Below are 24,436 nucleotides of genomic sequence, written 5' to 3'. Positions count from 1 at the left end.
CATCACTCTCTCTGTCTCCCTCTCTCTCTCCCTCTAATTACAGAAGCTTGGGACTACCAGGCTTGATGGGAAAATCTTGCACTTAGTTTGTTTTACCTGAATCTTTGTGTCCTGTTGAAAAGTGACTTTAATCTAGTGTTCTCAAAGTATGGTTCTAAGTCTAGCAGCATCAATATCTTCATCGTTAGAAATGCAAATTATCAGACCCCATCCTGGACTACTGAATTAGAAACCCTGGTGGGGCCCAGCAATCTGTTTTAAAAAGTCTTCCAGGTAGTCCTGATTGAGCTAAAGTGTGGCAGCCATACACTCTTTCAGTCCAAATGCCAGAGTGATGAGGAAGGAAGAAGAAAGTAATAGAATATTGGTTAGAGAAGTAACAGAAATAGGGAAATGAGGTGGAGGGTTAGAGATCAGATTCTGTAGGGATTATTTTTAGGTTATTGTAAGAGGTGGAAACCAATAGACCTAGTTTGATAAGACCCTCTGCGTCATATACATGAATACTTTCATACTCACATGTGCATATTCACTACTCACTAGAGTCTCTGCAAATTTGAACTTCCTAGTTTTCAAAGGTTGGCTTTATTTATTTTTTAATTTTGTTGCTTTGCCTTGACCTTCTAAACAGCTATTATTGGCATATGCTAAAGGTTGGTGTCCAGACCCCTTAGGCGTAGTAGCATCATTCATTTACATATTGTCAATGGCTACTTTCAGCGACAGAGTTCAGTAGTTATGACAAAGACTCCTGAACTAAACCAAAATAAAGATTTCAGTTCTTGTCCTCCAGGCGAAGTCACTAGCAGTACAAATGGATATAAAAGCAAGAAGTGGGTTGAGTTAGTACTGAAGGTCTGAAATGAGATAGGGCTGGCATCATTACATGGAAAAGTGTCATGAAACACAAGTCTACATAAGAATATGCCTAGGGAGATGGTGATGTTCCAAAGGGATAATAAGACGCTAGAGTGGTTCAGGAAATTTCTTAGATGGACTGTACAATACTGTAAGAGTGTTGCTGAAGGAGGAAGGTTAGGAAGAACAGGGACTTGGGGGAGAGCCTGAGGTCCTAAAATTCAGAAAGTATTTGGGAGCCTTCTGAAGGCATATCTGCATGCTTACACAGAAAAAGGACTAACAAAGAAAGGCTACAAAGAGGCTGGAGGAGATGGTGGAAAATGCATGGTCTACATGCTGTAATCATGGTGCTGAAACTTAGTAACTGTGAAACCCTGGTAATTCATTTAACCTGTATGGATATCAATGTATTCATTTGTAAAATGGACACAATCACATATAATTCATGAGAGTATGATGAGAAAAAATGATATATAAATGATCATTGGCTTTGTTCCTGCCATCATCCCCCTTTATCCTTCACCACTCTTCTCTCCTGCACCTATACTTTCTGAAGCATAGACACCAAGGAGATGCAGGATACTTTGCAAAATGAAGATGCAGAGGGGAGAGCAAGAAACAGAGGTGCAGACTGATTCAGGGCCATGTTGGAGGGAAGCAGTGGCTGCAGAGCCCAGCTCTGGGCATTTCCTCACTCCTCCAAGGCTCTGCAGCTCTTCCTAATTGACATTCTGCAGACCCTGTTTTGTCTTATTGCTAATTACTATCTATTTGTTCCCCATTACTAGCGTCATGTTTTATTCCTTGATATTGTTTGCAAGTTTCTTTACAGCAGTTGACTAGCTCTGTTTTAGATTACTTCACCGCAGGTACATCAACAATCACCATTCCCCAAACTAAATCTTGTTATTGTAAGGTTTGTTGAGGATAAAATGTACATTCAATTCTTTCTTGGTTTTGTTTCTCCTGCAAGATAGTATTTGGGCCTGGGAGAGTATTTCAAATAAACACTCTTGCTCTTCCTTCTGAATTTGGAAAAAATTCAAATAGACAACTTTGTCATTAAAATATAAAGAAAACAAAGAAGGTACCTGGATCCTTGCTTCGTCTTTTGGCAGTTGCTGTTGCATCTGCTGAGTGTGGTGGGTCTAGCATAGTTGCAAAACTCCACTAGGATTTTGAAGAGAATGGAGACCAGTGAGTTATTTTTAGTGTCTAAAATTAATTTATTAATTAAGTTATTACTGTTTTAAAAAACAATATTTAGAGTTATACTAGGAACAAGAAAGGAAAATATATCCTCATTGTGTATTTACACAAAGTCAGAAATATGTATACAGAAGCAGCTTAATTTTTCAGTATGTTTATGGAAAAATTCAGCATCAGTCTTATTTTTCAGCTATTTACTATGGACAAACTTCAAAAACATGTTCTTTTCCCATGAAACTCACTGGGAGTTTTTTAATTGAGGTCCATGAAACAAAAGAATTGTATTGAGCAACATAGGGAATCAGTCTTTCTCTTTAACGTATTTTACTTTGTTCATTACCGGATTATAAGGATGGGTAATTCACCCATTGAGTCAACTTTATTTTTAAGTTCCTACTGTGAGTAAGACAAGGTAAACAGAGATCTCACTTTTGATACTCTTGACATTTGGCATAGTACAAAGATTATAGCCTGAGTGTAGCTAATATAATAGCATTAACAAAGGGCCTATTTTTCTATTTTTTTCTGGTTGAAAGATATCTCTGAGGAAATAATATTTAAGAAAAACATGAAGGACACACGATTGGTGATTAGGATATTTGCTGGGAAGTAACTTTCTAAGCCTGGAGAAGGGTAACATGTTCACGGGTCCATTGAAGGCTTATGTCTGGTGGGGGAAGGGAGAGCAGGAGCAAGGGAAGAGGCCAAAAAGTCAAGGAAAAGCCTTTGAGACTATGTAAATAATTTGGATATTTGTCATTTTGCCATTACTTTTCATCTCTGGAGTATTTCACGCTTTTCAAAGTACGTTCACAAATAAAATGTCACTTAATTCACCTGGATCTTGTGAGTTTGTATGAATGCTCAGAGGAGAGACTAGAGGGCTGTCCCTATTTGCAACATCCATCTCTCGTTACTTACAAAATGTCTTTTTTTGTCAAATAACTTTTAATATTGAGAGCATATTGTTAGAGAAATATATAGAACCTGATTTAGGTCCTAATTTAGTACTCTGTTCTCTATAATAATAGCTAACATTTATATCTAAGTACTTTATGTGTATTAATGCATTGAACCCTATTATCCTTACAAGGAAAGTACTATTATTATTCAACATTTTGCTGAACAGAAAAGGAAGAGATATGCTCAAGGGTACACAACTGGTACATAATAGAGGTGGAATTTGAATACAGATGTCTCGCTACAGAGCCCCCATATAGCCTTGCCCACATTTTTCCTCGTCTAAACTCTGATGCTTTGCTTTTTGGTAGAAACCTTATATTTATGTCTTCATATAAACACTATTCTTCAAAACACTATTCTAGGCACTCTTACAAGGTCTCAGGTTTTTTTTTTTTTTTTTTTTTTTGTATATAGCTTTCAATTAACCCAAAGGAGAAATTAACATATAATGAATAAATGTATACATACATTCATATTAGTGTCAAGATGAATTATAATTGATTTACTTGTTACTTAAAGAGGGAATGTATTTTTGCAAATTCCATAGATTATTGGACTTATAAATTAGAGGTCTGTATTTAGAAATTAAAAAATTGAGTATTTTTATTCTGAATTTTTCTTTTATTATTGAATGATAATATTCTCTTTTCTGTCCAAAGGTTTCTGTGTGTCAAAGGTAAATCAAATATTTCATGGATTTTCTATTTTGAGACACATCAGAACACCCTTCTAAATATCTAAACGTTTCTCTTCACATTCCAGTAACTCTTTCTAAACCTGTCAATTTATGTATGTATATGGATCAGCAGAGAAGATGGATTTTGTTAAAAATTTACCAGATTAGAAAGAGGATGTAATTGAAATTCAGTGTTATTATCAGTTTCTGGATCTATATAACATAGGTTTATGTCTAGATAGTCAGACATTAGGTCAGTAGATATTTATTAAGCAGCTACTACATTAAAATTACTGTAAAGGCATTATAGAACTAATAATGATCAAAACAGTATAGTCTATTGCTTCACAGAGATTCAATTCAGTAGAAGAGTCAGACATTAAATAAGAAATCCTAAGAGTAATAACTATTTAGAAGTACATGAGAGCATAAATACATCGAATACTTTCAACTTCAAAGTCTGTTTGGCCTCTGAAATTTTATCATTCTAACCTTAGTTTTACATAAGTTAGGAGTTACATGTTCTCATCTTGGATTTGTTACTATTTGTGTGATCTGAGAAAGGCCAGAGAATCACAATATTCAAGACATAAGGATTATAGTACTTTTCTGTATTTTATTTTACCCATTTAAAACATGCAGAGAGTGTGGGAGATGGCCTAGTTTAATGGTTCTCAAACATGAGTGTACATTAGAGTCACTTGGAAGATTGTTAAAACACAGGTTGATGGATCTCCGTACCTTCCGCACAGAGTTTCTTATTGAGTAACTCTAGGCCTGCTGAGAATTTGCTTTTCTAAAATGATTCCAGGTGAGTCTGATGATTCTGGCTTTGAGACCATACTTGGTGAACCTCTGGCTTAGATGACCTTGAGGAACTATGAAGTACTATGTACTGCAAGAAATAGGACTATCTGAAGAAGCTTCCAGAAGTTAGTATTTTTGTAACTATCTTCTTCTATATAGTGACTTTATTGTGGATTTTTTAAAAGTTCTGGTTGTCTTATAATTCCAACCTTATTTTAAGCTAGCAGGAATGATTTTTGAAGCCATGGAACTCAATACCAACAATATGTGTTCCTCAAATCCTTGAACCAATAGGGTTTTGAAAAAGTATTTTGGTAGTAATCCAGCTGGAGTAGGGTCAATGTAGATAAATTCATGAGTATTTTTAGTCATAATTGTTCATTATATATATTGAATTTATATACCCAATTATAGTGAACAAATGTCCAGTGTCTGTCAGTCCCAAGGAAAGGAAAGCAGATGAATTAAGAAGAAACATTTCCAACTTGATATAAAAAATCATTTTCAACTCTTCGAGTCAAAGTATTTCTTCTGTCTCAACATAATTTTTAGTCTTCCTTAAGATATGTATAATACATTATTAAAAATTATGAAGTATGAAATTCTTATAATGCAAAACATACAATGTAACTAAGGTAGTAAAAAGGGAGTTGTACATTTACATAGACTTATGATCAGATATCTCTGGCAGGTTCTAAGTATAAGAAATTAGTAATTAATATGTGTTTATCAGAGGCATACTATGGAAAAACAGATAATACGGTAAATCACTCTTTGAGATGCAATTTTTTATTCTAAAAAGAAGAAATGTAGAATTGATGACTTCTAATGTCCTTTCTGGCTTTAAATTTCTGCTACACTTTGTGGTAGACAAAACAGTATTAATAGTTATTTATTATGTTCTGTCATATTTGATGATAAGCCTACTGGGCCAACAACCTTTGAATAAAATGTGTCTGGTGTGGATACAGGTAACATGTATAAATTATTATAAATTTCCTTTTCCTGCTGAGATAAATGCATTATCTCTGCTCTTGTTTTCCTCTCCTGGAACTGTCTTCTTCCTGTTTCTAGTTAGCCGTTAGGTCACCCAAAAATTATGTAGAAGATGTTAAAATCCAAAGCAGATTTTGGGTTGAGTAGTTTGTTAGCAGTACTATGATGAAATCACAGTTGTAAAAAGAAATTCACACAAAACAAAAAAACAGTTTCTGTTTTTTTTTTTTTTTTTTTTTTTTTAAATAATTTCAAAAGAATAGCATGGACCTTCTGATCTTCCTTTCCATTTTGGGATATAGAAGTACCTGTAACAGATGCATATTTATGCTGTTTCATAGGCTGGCAAAATGTAAGTTAGAGTAAATGTAGGACTTTGGCATAGAAAAGGGGGAAGATCATAGAATGTCAGAGTTGGAAGGATATTAAAAATTACCACAGTCAAAGCCCTCATTATGAAAAAGAGGCAATTGAGGTTCATAAAATCTTATTATCATTCTAGAATCATAATGAGATGTTTTATTGGGTTAACTAGTGAGTTAATTCACCTGTGAATCTAGATAGGGAGCATAACTGTAATGCTCTAAAATACACTATGCAAAAGAAAGATGGGGTACCTAAACTAAAGGACAACAGCCTTTAAAATAAAAACATTATTTGGAAGGGTTGTATCACTGGGAAACACCATCAATTTTAAATGATATGCACCAAGTAATGTAGTTTCCAAATATAGAAAGCAAAAATTAACAAGTATATACAGAGGAAATAAATCTACCATTTGTTTTCTAATACTGGGATATTTAAGCATATCTCTCTCAGGTGATGGATAGATCAAGTAGATAGAATCATTGGTAAGTGTAAAGAAAATTATATCATAAAAACTTTAAAAGACATACATAAAACATTTAACCCAAGAATATTTCACACATTTTTCTTAAATATAACAAAAAACTATATGTCACGTTCTGTGCCACAAAGCAAGGTTTAGAAAACAAAAATACTGTTTTGACATTTGTATTTTCTGACCTAAAGCCATTAAGTTATACATCAATAATGAAAAAGATTGCACAAAAGCATATATTTTGATATTTTTAAAACTTAATTTTAAATTAACATGAACGAAAGTGTTCTACTAAACTTTTAAGAAAAAATCTCAATGTGATGTAAATACTCTTAGTGAATACAAAAAAAAAGTGTGAACACTCCTTATTGTTTTTTATCAGACTCATAAAATCTTCAGGGCAGAACCAAACAAGTAAAGTGCAAGTAAGAAAAATACAGTTCAAACTCACTTAACAAGCATAGATGTAAAATCCTGAAAAAAGTAAAAATATATTGAAATTGGGTTTATCTAAGGAGTGGGTAATAGACTGAATGTTTGTGTTCCCCTCAAATGTATATGTTAAAATTCTAACCCCAATGTGATGGTGTCAGGAGAAGGGGCCTTTGAAAGGTAATTAGGTCGTGAGGGTGGAATCCTTATGGATGAGATTAGGATCCTGGAGAGCTCTCTTACCTTCTTTCCACCTTGCGATAATACTAGAAGTTGGTAGAAGTTGGTAGTCTGCAACCCAGAAAGGGAGCCCTCATTGGAACCCTACCATGCTGGTACCTTAATCATTACCTCCAGACTCTAAAATTGTGAGAAATGAATTTATGTTGTTTATAAGCTACCCATCTATGGCACTTTGTTATAGCAGCCCAAACCAAATAAAACAGAATACAGAAATATTAGTAATGTAGGAAAATTTAGTATTTTAACTTTCTTCCTTAACATTTTATCATTTTAATACATATATAAAAACAATCATTTCAAAATCTATTAATAATTAAAAAGTCTCAACAAATCAGGGTTAGAAGGAAATATCCTTAACCTGATAATGAGTATTTAATATAGTCTATAGCAATGGTGATTTTCAACAGTGAAACATTTTCTTTAAAATCAGAAAATGGCCTGCTATTACCGTTACTATTCATGGTAATGAAGTAGTTAAGCATTACAGTTAGACAAGAAAAATAAAAACACAGATCTGAAAGGAAGATACAGTTGAGACACAGTGGAATGTGTAGACAAACTTCAGAAATAGAGTTCAACAATGTTCCTGGCATAAACTCATTATACAAATATCAATGGCAATCCTATATGCCACTAGTAATCAATAAATAACAGGAAAAATCCCATTTATAATAACAGAAAGGCTATGGTGTTAAAGAATTTCTATAACAAGGCACTGGGACTTATTTTGGAGAAAGAAAGAAAATAATACCAAGGGCATTTAAGAAAACAGGAAAAAAAAAAAGAAAAGATAAATAAACCATGGATGAAAATACTTGATAAATGAGAATAATACAATTATCTAAATTCTACATTCAATACAATCAAAACCTCAACAAGTATTATTTTTGTGGACCTAGAAAAACTTATGCCAAAATCAGTGTAGATGAGTAAAAGGTCAGGAATAAGACTTATTTAATAAAAACAAGGAAGGGAAATTAGTTTTCTCAGACATCATATTTATTAGGAATTTTAGAATTTAAGCCATGGGGTACTTTCTCGTATATTCACAGATACACAAATTTATCAAATTATTTTAAATAAATTTTTTTAAAAAATTATAATTGTTTAAAAATATTTTAAATTATTGTTTTAAAATTACATCTATAATGTATCATATTCCTGCCTCCTGCTAGGAAAAGCTGCACCCATTGCTCTATTTTTTTTGTACATTTCATATGATTTACATGAATGAAATCTTGGTATAAAATCAAAGAAAGCATTATACCTGGTGGAATAAGACTATTAGTATTGAGAATACATGAGACACTCCAATAAAAATGACAAGGAATTTGGTAAAAATAAGCAGAGAATATGAACAAATTGCAGAAAATTACAGAATATGAAGTGGAATAACTAATGAATATATGACGTGCTACTCCACTAATAATTAAGAGCATGTACATGAAAAGGAAAACAATATATTTTAAAACTATCAAACTGCCTGAATTTAAAACTTAACAATACTAAGTTTTAGTTGAATATGAGGGAATGAGAACTCTCAGAGAGCACTGATGGGCCAGGCTGCATTGCATGACTCCAGAGTATAAATTGGTATATCCACTTTGAGAAGCATTTTCACAACATCTGGGAAAGGTAAAAGTGTACCTGCTCTATGACCTATTAATTTCACTTGAGAAATGTGCCTTAGAGCTGCTTTTCTGTTAAAACTTTAAAAAAATCACAACACACAGTAAAAAAATTACATGTTACATCAAAGAAGGCATACTTGGACATAACGTAGTTCACCAAGAATTGTGTAATGTGAAAAATTTTGGCTAATGAGTTACAAACGGAAGTGATGTGTTTCATTTTTGTGCTAAAGCATTTAATTGCCAGTGCAAGATTTTCTGTATTTTTTTTCTTTCTGCCAAGGCAACTAGATGCTTTTAACATGGTGCTTACTTTCTCCACCTGTATTCTGGAGTGAGGAGTTTGTTGTAGAACAGAGCACAAAGGCAATTCAAAATGGACATATAGACTGATTGACAAATAGGTTTTCAATTTTACAAACCACTAAGATTGAGGAGTTTTTGATTCTGCAGAATTTCATAGCCCATACTGACTGTTACAATATTCTTACTCTTATGTGTAAGAGTTAATGCAACCACCTAAAACTTCACAGATTAAAATAAAAACCATTTGTTTGTTAATGATTCTGTATTCTAGGCTGGACTCAGAAGGAAGTTTGTTTCTTGGCCTTCTAGGTCACTCATGGAAAAAATTATATGGAAGTTAGTTGGGCAGGATGATCAAAGTTGGCTTTGGTCCTATGTCCAGCACCTCAGTTGAAATGACTGGAATAGATGGGACTCTCTCCTTCAGTGGGCTCTTCAGAAGAGTTAGATGGATTTCTTTTCATGGTAGTCTTGATATGGTAAATTGACTTGATAACACATCAATAGGTTTGATGCACAGTTGGATAAATGCAGATATAGAAAAATAAGCACATATGGTGCATAGGTACAGAAGAGTGCTATAATATCCATTGAAGCATTGTTTGTAAGAATAAAATTTGAAAACTTATTCAAGAACTCTCATTAGATAAAAAGGTACAGGATATATTATTTATTCATATGATAGAATACTGTTCATTGACTTGAACAAATGATTGATAGATAATAGATGACTTGATAGATTGATGGACAGTTATTGAAGACATAATGTTAAATTAAAACATCACATTTTAGAATAAAACATAAAGTATAATATTTATCTTATTAAAGACATTGAAAATAATGCTACATGTTTTCATTTACAAATATGCATATGTACATGTAAAAGATTACCTCTCTTAATGAAAGCAATTGCCTTTGGGGAGGATAGCAGTAGAATGGAAATGAGTAGAGAAAAAGAGGAAACTTCACTTTTTTTTTCTTCTATGTTTTAAATTGCAAGTAAAAATAAAATGTCAACATTTAAACAATTTTGGATGTTTAGTAATTTATTCATGTTGTTTTTAGTATTTTAAAGAACTCAATGACAAAACATGATACAGAACAATGTTATAAAAATATAAGCTTATCAGTGGAGATACTACCTTTTTCAGGTAATTATTTTCATTAAATATATTTTGACTCATCCTAGAGAGGGCAGGAAGTCTGATTGGAGCATTGACACTTGTTAAAAATTTAAGAGCTTACTCTGGTAGGTTTTTACCCAAAAAGGTCAGTTGCAGAAAGAACTAGAAACAGGCTAAGTTTCAAGTTCTTACAGAGACATAGGGTCTAAAGCAAGGAAATCAAGGTCAGCTGTCAATCTGTAGAACGAGTAAGGTGTCAGAAATGGGAGACAAAGCAGTTACAAACTTCGAAGCTAGGTGACGTGTAATGGAGTTCAGAGTCAGAACGAAAACAGCAGAAAAGTACAGCTTCCAAACTACTCTTGAGAGCAGGTCGCAGCAACAGTGTGGATTTGTGAAGAGGTGGGCCTGGTTTAAAGATAGTGATCTGGAGCAGGCAGAAACACCTAAGACAATGCTTTTCATCCCGAGTCAAGTGGTTTCTGTCAGAGTTTCTCAGGAATACGTTGTTCATTGATCAGCTTGCCATTCTTATGGGAATAATTAAGATGAGTGCTGAGGATTCCCACATGTTTAGATTTCTAAGAAAAAGAACATGGTGATGTGATTTTCTGTCCAGATAAGACACAGGCTACTTGTTCCCATCAGAAAAAAAAATTGGCCACAGCAAGTCAGGGCAATTGTATTATTTTGTCAACTGGGTCTCATGAACTCTGAGACCCCACTGGTCTGCTTGTGGTTGCCTATTCTTCCCTGATATGTTTAGTCTTCTTATCCCAAGGTAAGAGTGAGGTCAGTTAGTGAGCAGAATCTTAGCAAAGGCTGGAGGCATGAGGAAGTTGTCTATTTTCTCTCTCTTTCTCTCAAGATTTCTGAGAATTATGTTGATCCCAAGAGGTGTGCCCAAGGGAACATGAATTACTGCAGAATTACCAATCAAGGTGAAGACAGAGAAAATGTCAGGTAAATGTTAACTGTGTGTTGTTTACTTAGACTTCTCCCTGAGGGAAGAGGGCTAAATCATTGGAATTGAGTGAGTGGTTTTGCAGGTCTGTAATTCTTCTCTGCTGACAACTGTCATTGTAACCTTGTATTTGACATTTAAAAAACACAGTGCTGGAGAAACAGAGTGAAAGTTCTAGAATGACTAGTGCTTCCTTGCTCCATTCCTTTACCTGAATTTATCATTAATGCACATTGTCTCCTTTTCTGCTGTGATCCAAGTTTTTCCTAATTTGGAATTTTTCTCCTGTGATTTCTCAAGAACAGTTCCTATTGTTATTTTATTATGACATGTAGCCTCAAGCATATTTTGTGAAGCAAAGCCACCTAGTTCTTGATACCATTTTTGTGGTAGCAGGGAGAGTAAATACCCTGTCATCCACATACCCTTTCTGATGGGTTTAGAAAAATTAATGGCTTAAGTATCTATCAGAAAAAGTTTTATTATCTATTTGTGGGTTTATGTAAATTAGTTGCAGTTCACTAATGAAATAATTTATGTGAATATTCATTCAAGATTTATTGAGCACCTATTACAAGTGAAAATTTCATTATAGTGTATATAGACAGCTGGGTTTCTATAAAGATAAGCACATAAAGATATTGAATTATTTTATATAAGTCATGAAATCTGTGCAGAAAAAGTGCTTACTAACTTTAATTTGTAAGCATTTTCATAGGAGAAAAGTGCTTCCCTAAAGAATAGATGCCCAGGCTGAAACCTAGGAGAGTTTTACATGGCATCTGCAGATCTGTAGCTTTTCCCATGGTGACTATCATTGTGGAAAAAAAAAAAAAAGAAAAAAGAAAAAAAATTCAAGAGAAGGGAAACTTCAGCTTCTAGGAAGATAGGTTAGATGTCCTTTTCTCTTTTCTTCCTGCTAAAATCCCTGAACATTATGTATAAACAAACAAAAATCTCTAAAAGGTGGTGAAAAGAAGACAGACCAGCCAGGGACATTGGGACCCAAGAGACAATGTGGTGGTGTATTCTCTAGGCTTTCTTTTGGTGTCCTGTATGTTAATCTTAGAGCTCAAAAAAATCAAAATGCAGAAACTCCAATGGGTGCAGACACACAAAAAGCACAACAAAAGTGTAATTTTTCTAGCTGAAGAACCAGAAAAGGAAAGAAAACTTTTAGACAATAACTGTTTTACTGCTGCTAATCACCACAGAGCAAACTTTGGCCCCACTCTACATGCACCAGCAAAGATGAAATGAAGAACCTAGAAATCTACTCTTGCCAGGCTGTAACACCATAGCTAAGAAAAAAAAAAAAATTACATGAGTCTCCCTCATCTTTAAATCCAGTTGTATCCTCAAACCCTTTCTCAACACAATGCTGCCATGTGGTACTAAACTCCCTCCCCAAGGATGTAAGTGTGGAGAGCAGATGGGGAGGCTGGCAAAGTGAGAAGTTTCTCTCTCTGCCTGCTGGGGTACTGTCAGGAAAGGCCTAGGGGAGAGTCAGGGCTTTCACCAGGGCCCCATGGTAAAATACATCTGTGGAAGTTACATGGAAAACAGTTAGAGGACACTCCTACCGCTGACCCAGGGAGGTATCAGTGGTGCCCTAATGGGGGGATGGAACTCCCATTGCAGTCCAGCCTGTTGTACCACTGTCAGTTTCCTGGTTTTGCTCCTACTATAATTATATAATGTGTAACCATTAAGGAAAACATGGATGAAATATTCATGGGATGGCTCTCTACTATTTTTTCAACTTTGTATGAATGTGCAACTATTTCAAAAGCAAAAAGTTAGAGAAATACATTTATAACAAATTTAAATTTTTGCTCTCAAGTTGACTGCCAATAAATTATTTCCCCTTTCAAATGTGAAATAAAGGTAGACTATAAAAAATCAAGACAAATATATGTGTCTTCTTTTAGATCTCTTTTGTTTATGACCTCTAACTATATGAAAACACTGGTGGGAAATACACACAGATAAGCAACAGCAACCCATTAGTGGCTATTTCCTAGTTGAGGTTCTACATGGTGATTGACTTCTGTGGCAGTCTGGCTAATTGTTTCTGTAGTCCCTATTTCCTATCCTTCTGGATAATACAGCTAGACTACATTTCTTATCCTCTCTTGTAATTATGTGTGGTCATTGGACTGAAGTCTTCGCAAATGAAATTCTATTGGAAGTGATATATGTTCCTTGTTGACTTGGTCCTTGAAAACCCTCTAGGTGATCCTTCACCCTCTTTTCCATCTGGAACTCGATGAGAGCATTCCAAGTACCTAGAGGAGGGCTGAACACATAAAAGAGCCTGCATACCTTAATAACTCCAAGGAGCAGAACATCCTTATTCCCCTGCAACCAACTGAACTTTAAGTGAATGAATAATTATTTCCATTTCTAAAAGTCATTTCGTCCTTGGGATTTATCTATTACTTCACTTTTCATAATGTGGGAAGGAGTGGTAGTGGTGTATGGGGTTTCTTGTCAAGAGACGAAAATAGTTTGAGATTCCCAATTATTTTTCACACCATGTCTGAAATCTCCCTGGAATTCACAAGGAAGTGAAGTCAGGGGACCAGGTTCTAGTCTAACGTATATTACTTCATATTCAAAGGGAGATAATTACACAAGGCAATCTTTCAATTCTAATTCTAGCAGTCTTGAATATATTAATTTATATGAAGTACAGCACATACTTGGTACTCTTGTACTTCCTTCTCCTTTACTCACAAGAGATACTGCAAAATAATTAGTTGGATCTTTCCCTCTGATTCCAGATATAGCTTCAAACTTCTTCTCAATAGAATGCTTCAGGCCACTGTTGCCAATATATTTGTATTGACCTAAGTGCTGAAACCTATAGGTCAATGCTACTCTATATATTGATCTAATGACAGCTATGGGCACCTGGGCTAGCAGGCCTTATAGGTAGGTTCATCCAGTCTCTTCTAGCACCTCCATGATGCATTCTCCATGCTCCACTCTGTCTATCTCTCACACCTAGTTTCCTTTGAAGTGATGATATTTGTGGGATAAGTTATGTTTTTCAGGGACTCTTCTCTATTTTAAAATATGAGGCTTGAGAATTAATGTCCTAGAGGAAATGAAGGAAAAACAGTATTTAGAAAGCATTAGAAGTGAGTCAACTCTTTTTTTTACTTACACAAATATTGTTCTTAAGTGCAAGAGGGCTGTGATATGCCTCCCATAATACAAAAAGATGGTTTATATTTCACTTTTTATAATGGTACCTTAGAAAGAAATATAATTATGCATTTATTACAAAATGTGTTGAGAGGCCCGTATTTCTTGATTATTCACTAACCTTTTTTGGGTTTGTGAAACCTACCCTAGGCTGTTTCTTTTGTGGAGTGAACAGTACTAGTGCCTACAATATTTATTTTTCCCTCTTGTTCCAAACCAACAGAAATCAAATCTGTTTGAGATGGTAATGAATGAGTCAAAATCCTTGCTATTCCAGTCTCCCTTGGATTCAGAGGTGTGATTAAGAGGTATAACTGTTTTAAGTGAAATGTAGATGGAATTAAACTGGTTTTCTACGAAGATTGATGTTCCTGATGCAGATATTGTCCCCTCTTCTTTCCCTCCTTTCCTTTCTTGCCTTGAATGCAGTCATGATCGCCCCACCTGCTGCAGTCATCTAGAAATCAAAAGAGGAAGTCTAAGAGAATCACAGATACATTTGTCCTAATTTAATGAGATTTATTGCACCAATGTCAGTAGCCACTTTCCTTTAGGTTTTAGTTTTATGAAAAAAATAAACATATATATTTTAAAGCTAATATAGTCATGTTTTCTGCAGTTTACAGCCAGATAATAGACTAGGTTTGATCATAAATATCTGCAGGAGATTATGTATTTCACCAAGAGAAAGGACATCGTACCTCAATAATTGGGGAAAACTTTCAAAAAGGAAGTTTCAGCATGTAATTTTGGAATATGAAGCGAGATCTAAAATAACTCTAAGTCAGAATTTAGTAGACTTTAAGAACCATTGTAGGAATTTTTACTGCATACCATTGGAAATAGCTGATAATGTATTCCATATTAAACCTATAAAATTAACATGTATTGAGTACTTGCTACTTTTAAACACAATATTGAGTATTGTATCTGCTTCTTTATCATCTCAGTTAATCCTCACATCAGACCTACTCAGTATATATATTTTTTACTCCCACTTAATGAAAAAACATCAAGACTTGAAGGGATTAAATAACTCGCCCCTGAGCCTCAAATACTACTTGTTTTTTTCTGATTCATGTGGTATCCTCAACACCTAGAAGGGTACCTGATAAAGAGTAGGTAGTAATAAGTATTTTCAGTGAATAATAAATACATACTGCTTCTGTATGTGTTACACTGTTTTATTGAGTATCTGCTATGCTGTGGTCTCAGCCTGAGGTCTTAGAACATAAAATATTTATAGGAAAATTTCTTGTCCTTAAGGAGATAAGATGTGTGCATAATCTTCTTGTAAAGAGCAAATTTCAATGCTGTAAGATACTCTTTTGTTTCCCCCTAAGGTAATCAAAAATGAATTCACAGAGTTGGTGGACTTTGAGCTATAAGCAAAGAAAGGCCTATGAAAAAACAAGGATGGATAAAGAAGAATGTAAAGGTGGTTAATATGTAAAATATAAGGAGAATGGAGGCAGAAGATGAGGTATGTTTAGATTAATTTGTGAAGGTGCTACACAGCAAACCAAAAGTTTGAACTTTAGGGTTTTATTCTATGGTCACAGAGGAATTCGCAGGGACAGCTAAGCAGTGAAGCAATATACTCAGATTTGCTTTTACCAAGTTAACTCTGGAATCAGTTTGGAAGGACTAACTTCAAAAGTGACAAGAAACTGAAGATTGCTGTATTTGTCTAGGCACAGAGGCTGAGGGCAAATGGCTTGAGATCCAGAGAGGCTGAATATGGAAGAATCCTGAGGAGGGATAGTACATGAAATTCTATAAAGAGTAAAAGGAAACAAAATTATGTCATTGGAGCACAGAGATTTGCAATCACTTTATTCATAAAACAGTCAATTCTTATTTACAGATTCTGTATTTGTAAACTCATCTACTTATGAAATTTATTGTAATCCCCCAATCAATACTAATGGCACTGATGAGTCGTTCGCAGACATGCACAGAATGGCAAAAAATCTGAGTTTCTGGCATACATATTTCCAGCTGAAATGGAACACAGCAGAGCTCTGCCTATTTCAGCTCTCATATTATACATGAATGTCCTTTTTACAGTCTATTTAGTGCTACACTTCTCAAATTTTGTGCTTTTTGTTGGTGATTTCACTGTTAAAAATGGTGCTCAAGCACAGTGCTGAAGCACTGACTAGTGTTCTTAAGTGCAAGAAGCCTGCAATATGCATCAGAGAAAATATGTATATTGAAGAAGCTTTGTTCAGGCATGAGTTTTAGCGCTGTTGACCATGAGTTCAGTGTTAATGAATTAATGCTGTCTATTACGTATGGTGTCTTCAAACAGAGACACAAATAAAATAATGTTATATATTGATAGCTTGACAACAATGTTATAAACACAGACTTGTAGGGACCCATCCCTATTTTTCCTCTGAAGAAATGATTTGGTATTTGGTAATTCAGTGTTCAGGGCAACGTTGTAGAACACAACTACTGAGAATAATGAAACTTGAGTGTATATATCATAGAATAGTAGACCTGGATGAAACATTAGTTATAATCAATTCAATGCCATTATCATACAGAAAAAACAGATTCAAAGAAATAAAGTGAAATAAACAATGTCGCATTCTTATTTATCACTAAGCCTGGACCAGAGTTAGAAATCTTAATTTGTTCTTCAGTAGTTTTCCCAATGCCATAGAAATATAAACCTTTAATAGAATATTGGCCTGGACAAAATATTTAAGCTAAAGTATTAGGTGATTAGATTTTCTTTTTTAAATTGGAAGGAGGATCTATGATGGCCACACATGATGAACCATTCATGTGTTGCATGGTTGCTGCTCTGATTCCTTGTCCTTATCAAGGCTGATCTTAGTCTTATACAACTCTAGTCTAAACCCAGATAGACTCAGAACTTGAGAGTCTTTCAAAGGTTACCAGAAGGATCTCTCTCATTCGATCGATCGATCACCTGTGCTAAGGGAATACCACTGTTTTCACAACAACCAGCAGCCTTCTGGCAGGTCATAATCTAGCAAAGTGTCAACAGCCTGTGGACCGCAAGTCAAATTTGTCTCACTGCCTGTTTTGCCTAAATTATTGTATTGATTGTAAATTATTGGAACTCAGCCATGCTAATTTTATTATGTATTGGTAAATGGCTACTTTCATGCTGCCATTGCAAAATTGAGTAGTTGTGACAAAGATTAAGTGGCTCTTTATATTTACTATCTTGCCTTTTAGAGGAAATGTTTGCTGACTTCTGGTGTAACATATAGCATGAAATTTGATGTCATTTCTCCATGTAAATGGTCTATAATGACAGTCTTTGAAAACATTTTATCAGTTGTTCTGCTTTTATCTCGTGGTTTAAGATATTACATTGAAGAGCTTTATCAAGGTGTCTAGATGACATGAGAGGATTATCTTTTGCTATTTGGTATAATCCAAAAATCTGAATCAATTTAACAAAAGTGTGCCATAACTCACTTCAGCACTTACTGAATTACACATCAGTCACCTGAGTTTCCTAACTCAAGGACTACAGTGGTAAGAATCTGAATCTGCAATGCATTTCCTGATCTAGCCTGTCCTCTCCAGCTGTCAAAATTACCTGAACCAATTGTTATTGTGGCTGTCAGAGCTGACATTCAAAATCAGTAATGGGACAGAATTAACTTCCCAAGTGTCTTTCCTATTGCACAAGCATATGCAAGAGATGCTTTTATTTAGCTTAGTGACATTTGCCACCCAAGTGCTGACAAAACAGTGTGTCTAAACAAATGTTGATTGCACAGATTCATCTCCCTATGATAATGAATGCTAAATGCATAGAGGTAATTACATAATAATCTCGCAACCACACACAGTGACTTTTGCTTAATGGAATTACTTGGGAGACAGTGTTTTAATGTTGTAACCTGACGCTTCAATGAAAAGAATACTGTGGTAAACAGTTTAGCAGAGCTTCTTCTATGTTCTTATTGTTGAACTGAGCATTGTCTTTACAGAGACATCCTGAATTTTTAAAAATTTATTTTCTTAATTAGCAAATTATGACTGAATTAACACATTGCTTCAGTTCCTTGCTGGTCTCCTAGGAATCTTTATAAAAAAGGTTTACAGCCCAAGATGAGGATTTCATGAGAATAAAAACTTTTATTAAGTCTCTACCTCTCAGAATCTTGTACATTTATAAGAGAGAAGTATTAGCGTTTGGGGGAATCAGATAAACCATGAATAATTGTACACCCCCTTCAAGATATAGGCCAGAGAATATTTTTTATAGGCTCTTCCTAGGAGCTGTAACTATGATAAAACAAGGAAAACCATAATCATGAGGTGAAGAATGTAGCAAGATAAGCTATCTTGGGTTGAAATTTTTTAAAGGTGATATATATGTAAGCAGTAGAAGAAAGCTTATGTAAGAATGCTAAAGATTCCTTGGGATTGGGCAGAATAGGCTATTTGCTAGGAAACACAAAACATGATGATAGGAATATTTAACCCTACACACGTAGCTTTGGCATCTTTATATTGGGTCAATTGACTACAGGTTGTAGTTGCAAATAACCATCCAGCAAAAATCACTATTAAATGCCTAACGGTATGTGTAGTTATGATCAGGAAGGCCTGTACAGCCAGGGTTGGTGTTCAGTCACAGCTGCCCATGGCTGCTCACCTATTGACCTTCTCAGAGGCCATTTGTGAAAGCAGTAGTAATCTTGATAGTCTGTGACTTAGGGCTCATTAGTATCATGTATTTGTCTATCTAAACAAACAAGCTAAGCATGCAAAGCAGCAGAGCACTGATATTCTGAAGATCCATTGCTCAGATCAAAACAGAATGGACTTTAAAGTCAAAAAGATGTAATTTTATTATATACACAGCTTTGCCATTTATTAAGACTGTGACTTTGGGCATTTGATTTAACCCTTTCCAAACTGTAACACTTTATATTAGGATGGCAATAATAATTCATAGGATTAGTATTTTGATTAAATGAAAAACAAATAAAGTAGCTGACATATATAGTAAAAATCAATAAAAATAGATTATTATGTAAACAAAGAATTTTACCCTTTGAGTGTGAACATGGGCTCTTCGAATGTTGTGTAAGAAAATAATTGTGCTAGACAAAGAAGAGCAGGGAAGCTAGAATCTGTCAAAGTATTGTTTGAAGACCTAAATTAACAAGACATTTATTTTTTAGACTCTAATATTAATTTGCCTGACTTTGGAAGAGACGTATTGTTTATATACCATATCATTTCACCAGATATAGTTTTTAAATCTGTGGGAGGACCCAAATGGTGGCTTTGCAAGATGTGTGTGACACACAGTTCTTATCTCTGCTCTAATGCTTTACAAACAGAAGCAGGCAGCAGCCCCTGACATAGTATTTCACTCAAGTGAGCCCTAAAGCCAGTGTTCATCACCCCCTAGAAGAGCTACCTGATACACCAATAAATAAAATTTATGCCTGCTCCATTTGAGAAGACAAAGTCTGTAGATTAAAGTACAGTTGGAAGGTTGTGATTTAATCTTACACTTGGAATTAAGTGTGATGTCTATGAAGTAGCTCCTTAAAAGAAAAGAAATAAAAAGGGTTTACAGTCTACTAAAGCCATCAGGTTCCTAGGGGATTATAAATGTGCCTAGATTCTGAAGTGGATTTTTTTTGTTGTTGTTGTTAGAAAATTCTTATATCTACATCAAGTAAAAATGAATTCTACTTTAGCAGTCCTTTGTTTGGCTTAGTCTTTAAGACTTCTTAAAAATGCAGCCTTCCTTCTGTTTCCTTAAGAAGATTCTTCTCCAAACCTTCATGGCTTGAAAAAAATAATGATTTTATATTATTTTTTAGAAAAAAGAAATTTTAGGGTTTTAGGAGAATATCTTCTTAGGCCTCTCCTATGGCAGAGAGTCACCTGCACTGGATTTTTTTTTTTTTTTTTTCTGAGACAGAATCTTTCTCTGTCACCCAGACTGGAGTGCAGTGGCAGGATCTGGGCTCACTGTAAGCTCCGTCTCCCGGGTTCATGCCATTCTCCTGCCTCAGCCTCCTGAGAAGCTGGGACTACAGGCACCCGTCACTGCCACCACGCCCAGCTAATTTTTATTTATTTATTTATTTATTTTTATTTTTTGTAGAGACTGGGTTTCACCATGTTAGCCAGGATGGTCTTGATCTCATGACCTCGTGATCCGCCCACCTCGGCCTCCCAAAGTGCTGGGATTACAGGCGTGAGCCATTGCGCTTGGCCTGGAATTTTCTTAATTGACCTCTGTAGAACTTGAAGAGCTCCTTAGTATGCTTTGTGAGGGGGAAAAAATAGTTGTATCATAGAGACTAAGGTGGAGACATGCATATAATCTCATAAAATTTGTAAGAATGTCTTGATGAAGTCATGTGTTTGTCATTGTTTAATCTGATGTTTCCCAAACATATTTATATAACTTAATTCTCCACACCCTCACACCAATATAATGTCACCCTATGGAACTATCCTTCTGTGGAATGCACTTTGGGAAACATTGATATATCATGAATGACAAATGGCTGCAGGAATATTAGAATGAATATTTATATTTATCTCATTACTTATAATAGGGTCATGCCTTTAATTGATAATTTTATAGCTGCTTTTTGAATCATTGAAGTTCTTCTCTCTGTGATGGGTAATGTGTGCTGCATTTTCTACTTGTGACCCTATGAAATGCATTGTTTGTGCCACTGCTTTTCATAATAACCCTTCTTGCCCTGAACTCGGGTGGGTTCTCCCTTTGGGTTATCTCTAGACATTAGTTCATAACCTTTCCACCTCCTTAAGATTTCCCTTTAGCCTTTCTTTTTCTCCCATGATTTCTCCAGATTTTTAAAAGCAGGTGCTATAGCAAATAATTCATATTCTCTATTTTTCCAATATCTAGGCCCATCTAGGTTATTTTGCATATTGTTTCTAATTCTGTATTTAAATGGCTGTTTTTCATTCCCAGACTATATCATCTTACACTACCAGCTATTGACTATTAACATGTTTGAATAGATAATTACTTTATCAAGTTCGCTTTCCATTTAGTTTCATTCTTTTACAGTTTAATTACTTTTCTGAAATTGTCACTATCTGCAAACTTAATGAAGGCATCTTTTATTGATAACACTGATGAAATTTTCAAGCAACACAAATACCAGATGGTCTCTGCCTCCACTTCTCCTTCTAAAAATTGTTTTCAAAGTAGCCCTAATCTTTCAGTAACCAATTTTTAGAGTCAATCCAAGTTTTGAGGTTCTTGTGTGGAAATTGTGAATATTGTCCTCGTTGCACCTAAAATCCTTGCACAGTGCCTGTATATGACACCTTTTCAGTGAGTGTCTGTGTAAAAGGAACTTCAGACTATTCAGCAAATCATGTCAGAACAGCATGATCTGCACAGATTACTGGTGGAAATATCATTTGAGAAGTAAACAAATGCTTGATGAAATCCCACAAATTGTGTCTATTCTTGCTTCCTTATTTAGAGAGTTTATTTTTAAAATGATAATAATTAAATTAGTCTTCCACATCCTTTTCCTAAGGTCATGTTATCTCCATGCTAATTATGTACTCAGCTCATTGGCTGCTAACTCACAAGTTTTATACAATTTATTTGTTTTTTCATATTTTAACATTTATGAAGTCAGGGTAAATTTTATAATTGATGACATCCCATCATTGTGTCATAGCCTAACTGGCAGAGTTTTTTCTTTCATAGCAATGCATATTATAATGGTGAATCAAAGTCCATGAAGATTTGATGAAATATAGTTTTTTAATGCTCTCAGTGTGCAAAGTATGATGCTCTGAGACTGGGGATAGTGAGATTCTTACAGGAGAATAATATCAACATTATCAATTGTATCAAGTTTATAAAGGATTCTTCAGTACATTATGGCCCTTGATTAGCATGATAGCAGTGGAGTTATTATTAGCATAAGTTTACACCTAAAATAAAAACATGATTAAGTGACTTTCTCAAGGATATATGGGTTTACAAAGACAATACCATGTTTGTTTTAATTATAGAAAATAATATAGTGATTGGCACATAGCATGAACTCAATATATATTTGTAGAATAAATAAGAGAATAAAGTTTTATTCAAATTTAACTTATTCTCATTTAAATCCTCATTCTTTCTTACTATGACATTGATCCATATCCCTCATCTCTTTCCAGCATTTCGTTGTCACTTATTAGATGGTGAACTCTTTAAGACATAAGACCAAAATAAAAACACATTGAAAAATAGAACTTTTAGAGTTAGAATGGACTTCAGAGGTCACATAGTACTGTCTGCTTTATTTTAAAGAAAAGTAAACTATGGACCAGAAATTCTGAATTATTGATTTAAGTTTACATGGTTAGTAAATGGCAGAAGCTGGCCTTGAAATCGAACATACTGCATTTTGGATTACTCTACTAACATTTCTCTTATATGATTGTTCTGGTGGTTAAAGTCAGCTAACTTGTCTTCAGAATTAATCTGAACATCTAACACGTGTTCAAATTGCTAGAAATTTCCACTTGAATGCCTCATGATAGTGTCGACCTCAAATTGTGCAAAACAGAAAAGCTTGCTCTACCTCCCGTCTTTAAATACTGGCTAAGGACAGCCACATTTTCCCAATCTGGGGTAGACACTTTTTTTTTCTCTCTCTCACCTCTCACCTCAAAGTAATGCCGTATCCCATTTCTCATATATGTCTCCTACCCATCAGCCACTCCCCTATTTCAGGACATCACCATGTCTCTCTGTACTATTCTAGTGTCCTGCTTCGTTCCCTCTGCCTTTGATTTTGTCTCCTGAAATCTATTCTATAAACTATAGTTAGAGTAAAAAGAAATATAAACTTGAATCTAATTGTGATCTTTTCCTGTTTAAAATATTTTATTGGCAATTTACCTTCAAATTTAAATCCAAGCCTTTAGTAAGTTCTACACATTTTTGCAAAATCTGGCTTCTGCCTAATTTTACACTTGTGTTTCCCAATTCAAACATACTCTACAGACATACCAGACATTCAAGCACAGCGACCTAGAGCTCTAGCTCTGGAGTTTCATGTATAGAACCACATTCTGGCTCTAGTTTACTACGTAAGTGTTTAAGTTTACTTTAAGTGACCTAATTTCCCCAAGCTTCAGCTTCTTCATTTGAAAAATGAGTTTAGTATATTATCCTATTTATTTATAAAGTACTCACTATATACTGGACATATACATTGTAAAAATGCAATAAATATTAGCTATTACTATATTTCATAGTTATGTGACTTTATTCATGTAAATTAGCTTTTTGGGGATATAATTTATTTTTGTTTCAGCCTGGGTCAGTCTTCCTCATCACTGAAGACTCAGTTCAGTCTTCATGTGACCTGAAAGATTTTCTTAACATGCCTTTCCCCAGACAGGGCTCCCTAGCACCCTGTGCAAATCTTTATTATAGAACTGTTCATGCTGTACTGCCTGAATTTCATGCCTTTCCAATTAGATTGTGAGTTCCTTAAAGGCAGCAACTGTGACTTTTAACTCTGTGTCCTGAGATTCTAGCATGGTATCTGACACAGAGAAGGCACTTGAAAATATTTAGAGAAATCATTTAGAGACCACGAGGGCAAGATATCACTGCTGTATCCCCAGTTATGACTTGCATGTAGTAGGCCAGCTGATAATTATCCGTTGAAAAGAATGAATTTGTGAATTTGAAGATGGACACTTCCTTTGCCAGGTTTCCTCTTCTATGACGTCCCCAAAATTATTACTCTATCAATATCTGACCATCAATATTCTCTACTTCAATAAAAGATTGTTGTAAAATTAGTTTCTGGCATTGTTTGTTGCTTTTATTTTAGGAAGTGGCTGACACTGCTGCCTGGGAAGTTAAGGCAAGAACTTGTGCCTGATCATAAGGATGGGAAACACTGTATCAGAGCAGCTCCTGTGGTCGTTGCAGCTGTGCTTCCCCCTATATATTTGTGTTTTCCTTGTGACCTCATGAGATAAGCAATCCACCTGTGAGATACTTCAGAGTTTACTGAACTACTCCTGGTGCTCAACCAGATGTTGCTTTTGGGGTTACCCTATGCATTGAAGTTGGCTCTATCTGTAAGAATTTCTTCTGAGAGAACCTTCAGGTTACATTACTCACACGAA

The sequence above is a fragment of the Macaca mulatta genome, chromosome 14 (assembly GCF_049350105.2).
Source record: "Macaca mulatta isolate MMU2019108-1 chromosome 14, T2T-MMU8v2.0, whole genome shotgun sequence".
In the NCBI taxonomy this organism is placed as follows: Eukaryota; Metazoa; Chordata; class Mammalia; order Primates; family Cercopithecidae; genus Macaca; species Macaca mulatta.
This window is presented reverse-complemented; position numbering follows the sequence as displayed.